At 32.9% G+C, this 5,837-nt stretch overlaps 1 long non-coding RNA gene across 1 annotated transcript in view; it reads right to left on the bottom strand.

The window, feature by feature from the left end:
* Positions 1 to 5,757: 5,757 nt before the first annotated feature.
* The window catches only part of LOC125034780, a 1,413-nt gene continuing 1,333 nt past the window's right edge, over positions 5,758 to 5,837 (bottom strand). The window contains exon 2 of the long non-coding RNA XR_007115712.1: positions 5,758 to 5,837. This exon is cut by the window's right edge and continues 212 nt beyond it. This is a non-coding gene — a long non-coding RNA (uncharacterized LOC125034780).

Consider the following 5,837-nt stretch of genomic DNA (forward strand, 5'->3'; position numbering starts at 1 on the left):
TGTAATCGTCATTAATTCAGAATTTGCAAAGTTTAAAGCTTGTTAAAGCCAATGAATGGTAGCACTTTAATATTTTCAGTGATTAATTGGGTGAGGATAATGACTGATTGCACATGCTGTATATAGAAAGGTAAAGTAATAAGACAGAGTATAACATGACTTTCAGCCTTTGTAATTTATCTCTCCTAGGTTATTCCACAGCCCTTAAATGGGACATCAAAATTTCATAATGATTCTTCCTTTTTTAATTTTGTCAGTCATTTCTGTTTACAAACAATAAATGTATCACATGTGCATTGCAATTTAGGAAAAAAAATACAGAAAAAAATTAAATCATTTGGCTCATGTAAACACAAAACTGCAGATAGATTTTTTCCCTTCTGATACAGAACACAAAATATTTAATTTTCAAACATGTAAATTCCATTATAATCTTGATTTATCATGTCCCCTAAGTGCTTCCATTTTTTAGACTCTGGTACACTACACCAAAGTCTTTTTGGGACACTTTTAGTGTGTATATCCACATTTGTTTGCATGTTCATGTGGATGTGTTTGCACATGTGTCTACAAGTGTTAGTAATAGAATTTAGTTATTCTGTACTGTTAGGTCTACCTAGTATGGCCACAAGATTATTTGTATTATTTCTATTTACTTTTATGATCTGAATAGTTTTGTTAGGCGGTCTTGTACCATTAAGTCCTGTCCACATTTTGAGCAAATGACATGCTTGGTGAGACCTTTACACAAACCTCTGGAGAAAAAAAATATTGAAGCTTCAGCATGATTTTGGACTAATGTACAGGTTTAGTAATATCAGATGCTGTTCTCGTTTTGATTAAGAGTATGTTGTACAAGGCTTTACAAATTTCAAACATTATTTTTATATCTGAAATGTCACACACATTTAATTGCTCTTTAAAGAAAATGATTTTTTTTTTTTTTTCACTAGAGTACATTTTTTAGTTTTCTCTTTCTTAAAAATGATTATAAAAAAAACATGAAATATTGTTTTAAAGATACTTATTTATTATTTTTTAAAGTATAGTTTTGTTACAAGGTTTGCAAGCTTTCAGTATGATCCAGGTATGTTAGCATGGCCTTTGCTATGAATGATGCATGAGACTTTCTAGAGAAAAAAGAACTACCTCAAGTAGTAGGGAAAATATTCCATAGTAGGCATGATAAATCATAGCATTAATAAAATTTGGTGACTATTACCAAAAGTGACTACTTTATATGGTATTTTATTCAAGTAAAATTAACAATCTGTACTAAAATAATTATGTAGAATGGCAAATGATTATGTTGTATATTTTTTGGCATTGTTATATACTCAATCATTCCAAGATATGTAAGTACTTTTTTCAGTATATTCAGATATTTTATTCTTAAGTACTGTATTATTATATATGATAGGATAATATGTTTAGCTTTATATTAAATTTGTATATTATTGTGATAGTCAAGCATTGCTGTATTTTCATTTGATATAGCATTGTCAAACATGGAGCACATTTTCTAAGTCAATAGTAAACTATACATTCAGTTATATTCTTTTTTATCTCCTTTATTTTCACGAGGGTGCATTGGAGCAAAATATGCATGAATAGCTCAATAGGGTCATTATTGAACAAACAATGAAGTTTAACCATTTTATTGGATTATACAGAAACCAAGCATATCTCTGTATCAAATGTCTAATTCAAAAGATCAGTAGCTTCATGTGTCATGAAAATCCTAACTCCTTGTTTCTGATAAACATGAACTGTTTCCCACCAGTTTCTGTTACCATTTTGAATAAACTACATGTTATTTTTTATGGAAAAAAGCTGAAGAGAAGCAGTCATTTAGGAGTCTTACTAGATTAGTTAAGTCTTATAAACTGGAGAGAAAAGATTCTCTAAGAAATTACTCCAATGGTCACTGACTGATGCCTTCTCCAAGGTAATTTTAGTTTATTGACGTAGATGGCTCTACAAGTCTCTAGTCACCAAGGACTTAATCATCAGTCCTACCTTCTTACTTTTTTGCTCTTTTCCTTGATTTTCGGAAAGATTCTTGTTTTCCATTATCAATAGTATATTAACCCAATCCTGGGGAATGGCATATAAAAGACATGCCATGCCCTTTAGGAGTTTAGTTTATGTATTGTTTTTACACATAGGTGGCTCTACAAGTACTCAATCAGCAAGTAGTCAATTACTAGTACTACTTATCTTACCCTTTTCCTTGATTTCCAGAAAAATTCTCTACATTGCTAATACTAATGCTGGTTAATGTTACTGAGAGCAAAATACAGAGAAGAGGGAAACAGATGCTGCCATTTTATAGAGCATAAGAAATAGTCATAAACTGCACAAGTACAAGTACAAGTACCGCAAAATGACCCCCCCCCCCCCATCCCTTGCTCATTGTTGCCCTGGGGGGGCTTAGGAGGCAGAGACTAAGGCTCAATGTAGGGGATTAACCCTACTGTGGACCTCAGCCCTTGCCTCTATTAATTATGCATGGTCTTTTCTTCTCCTTTCCTCTTCCTTCTCTTCTTCATCCCTTCTTCTGTCCACTTATCCTAATCATTAAATCATTTTTACCCTTTTCACCACAATACTTTGTCATCATTTTGTGTAACCTTTGATGTCTAGCACATTTATTTGTTTTGACCATTGACCATTTTGGAAATTCACAAACATCGCATTGTGAACCAAAAACCTTCTTACAGGGGGGCCTGGCCCCCAAGCCCCACCCTATCACTATATTTTGAATACACATTAGATGTTGACATGGCAGAAAATTTTCAATAAATAAAAATTACCGCAAAATTATGTAAATATCTACTGTTTATCACCACACAGAGAAAGGGTGGAGAAAATTAAATCCCAAAACAAAGCTACAGTTAACATTAAATTTTCCCATCAACACTGGGTTAATAACAATTATCAAAATGTCAATAACAGTAATAACAGCATTTGAAAAAAATTGGGTCATTTTTGTCCAATGAATGACTCCTTGGTAACTGAGTACTTGTAGATCCATCTGTGCATAACAAAAGTCACAAAAAACTACTCTAGGCAATACATTAAACTGTAACCAATGGGTTAAATGCATAAAGACATTTCCGGCTTCTTTCAATCTGTTTTGATCTGGAGCTACTGCAACTTCATTAAAAGCCAGTCTAAACATGAAAATCCTAAATTCTTGCTTGAACTGAAGACACTGACATTTCAGGCAACACACAAAGTTAGTATTAACCCTTTATGGACAAAATATACTTCCCTTGGCCACACAAAGTATTATTTTATCAATGTAGTAAAAATGACAGATTTGAAAACATGATCATAAAACTGCAAAAATAAGGATAGAATTTTCAAAATCCACAAATGTTGGGGCCAACAGTTTATTGGGCATGGCTGCCCTCAGACAACGAATCAGCAACTAGCTGCTCTCCCCTGATAGAGGGATACTTGAATTCATCACACCTAACACAGGGTACTAATTCTATTTTGCCCTATTGAAAACCAGTGGAAACTTGTACAGTGAAATTTTCATACAGGGTAACACTGAGTTGTAGCAAATCTTTGAGAGGGAGAGAAGACTAGTAGTGGTTGTAATCCAAATCCACTTATGCATATGCTACATTGCTCACAAAGATTTTGAATCATATAAAAGCAGAACATCACTGACTTCGGAAATTCTTCACTAGTTAAGAAAACTGCAATTTAAATATAATCCTGTCTTCTCTACTTTTCTATACAAATAACCCCAGAAAGTTATTGTAGTACTTAATCTGAGTTCCTTATCTTTATATTGCTGATGTCTTATGTAGTTCTATCCAAATACATTACCTATTTCAGTCTACAAACTCCTGTGAGCAGGAGTCATAAAATATATCAGGTTTATCCTTTTAAAATTCTTCAAGAGAAATGAACAGAGCTATCATCTACCATAATGTACTCAACATGTACACCTACAGATCAGTCATCTAAACAAATAACAAAACAAATGGAATTCCAGTTATCAACCACCTTTCACTACCATTTCCTATAGTGCTACATGACCTTAGATGTCTAGCACATTTATTTTGCTTTTAACCATTAACCATTAACCAGTTATCAAATTATAACATCTGCCTCATTTCTAAGTGCTTACCAAGTTACCGGCAATCACTTATAAATAATATCAGAATCACTGTAGGCCAAACACAGTAGAAGTAGTTGCCTTCAGCAGAAATACACAAATCAAAATCTGCACTTTAAATCACCATAGATCTGATCAAGAATTATTCAACTTTTGACTATAAATGAAAACTCTAAGTGTAAACTTAAAGAAACTTTTGATACACTAAGGCCAGCAGTCTTTTCACTGCTGAAAACATTTCCCCATCTTTTTTTGAGATCATTATTAGATGCCACATCACTTTACTTATCCCTTGCTCTGGGCATAGGTGTTCTCATGATAAAAGCACCTTTTCAACTCTGTCCACAACTATTGTTTTGTAAAATTTGGCAACTCAAAAGTGGTGACTAATCCTTTGTAATAGAGTACTTGATATTAGCTTGTCTCTAAAATGGATTTTCAACCCAAGATATGCATATGTTTGGGGTTTATCTGGTTAAGTCACCCATAGGTATCTCATGACATCCTACAACCCTTGGAAATAAAATTGCAAAACACCACTTGCAGACATGCTTACTTATTGCACTCCTTTGACTTGTGTCACCATTGTCCATGCACTTTGTAGGCTAAGTAACATTGTATACATCAGGGAAGTTGGTAAAGTCTTTCATGGTAATGCATGAATGCTAACTCAATTATTGTAACATGCATTTATAATGCATGAAAAGGGCAAATCAAAAAAAGGTAGAGCTTCCTGGCTACCTTCTTGGTGCAGAGACAGCCTATGGTGCTTGTAAGAATCTACAGCATATTTTGCACATTGTGGTTTCTTCTTTTTACATTACTACCTTTTCTATAAGAGTATTATTCCAGTACTACTTTGGGTTATTGGTCTGACTGCATCCTTTAAAGCTAAATTAAAATGATTATGCAATACATCTGAATACACAGTAAATATACACTACCAAATATTCTTCTATTTCCATTTCAATTATCACTCAAAGTAGGGGGTTACTTGGCTAAGAATGCCCAAAGGGTATATGGGGAGATCAAGGGAAACACAACAATAACAACTCTTGATGATCTCGGGAAAGGAATATGAAAAGTGTTTTGAGCAGTGAGACCACTCCTCAGAAAATATTTAGAAACCCTTTGATGGGGATACAAGTTTCTATAGTTTAACTATTACCATTTTCATTCCACAACCTAAAGTTGGATACTTTTCATATTACCATTTTCATTCCACAACCTAAAGTTGGATACTTTTCAATCTCAAGTCATACAGCATTATTTCATTATATCGGAGGCAGATGCAACCTTGTACTGAATAACTAATTTGTTGTGGTTTGAAAAAAAAAAAAAATTCCCAGCAGCATTTACTTGGAAGGATATTTCATTGGTGAAAATGGGGCCAGTATTTTTTTTCATCTAAATATTAATATCTAAATTGTTCAAATATTACAATAATTCTAGTCTCTAGATGTTTCTTTGCTAAATTATTAAGTTATGCTCAATATCTTCTTCATAAAACTGAAAAGAAAATATACCTATCTACACAGTATAAAAAAGGTGCTGAGAAAAAAAGTTCAAAAGCTAATTATTTTTTCTGAAGGGAAAGGTTACTGAAGAACACATACATATCAAAACAGTATTTTTATTAACAAATATTTACAAGAAAAATATGTTAGTTTCATATACAGCCAATGTTTGAATCTCCATT

The sequence above is a fragment of the Penaeus chinensis genome, chromosome 18 (genome assembly GCF_019202785.1).
Source record: "Penaeus chinensis breed Huanghai No. 1 chromosome 18, ASM1920278v2, whole genome shotgun sequence".
Taxonomy (NCBI): Eukaryota; Metazoa; Arthropoda; class Malacostraca; order Decapoda; family Penaeidae; genus Penaeus; species Penaeus chinensis.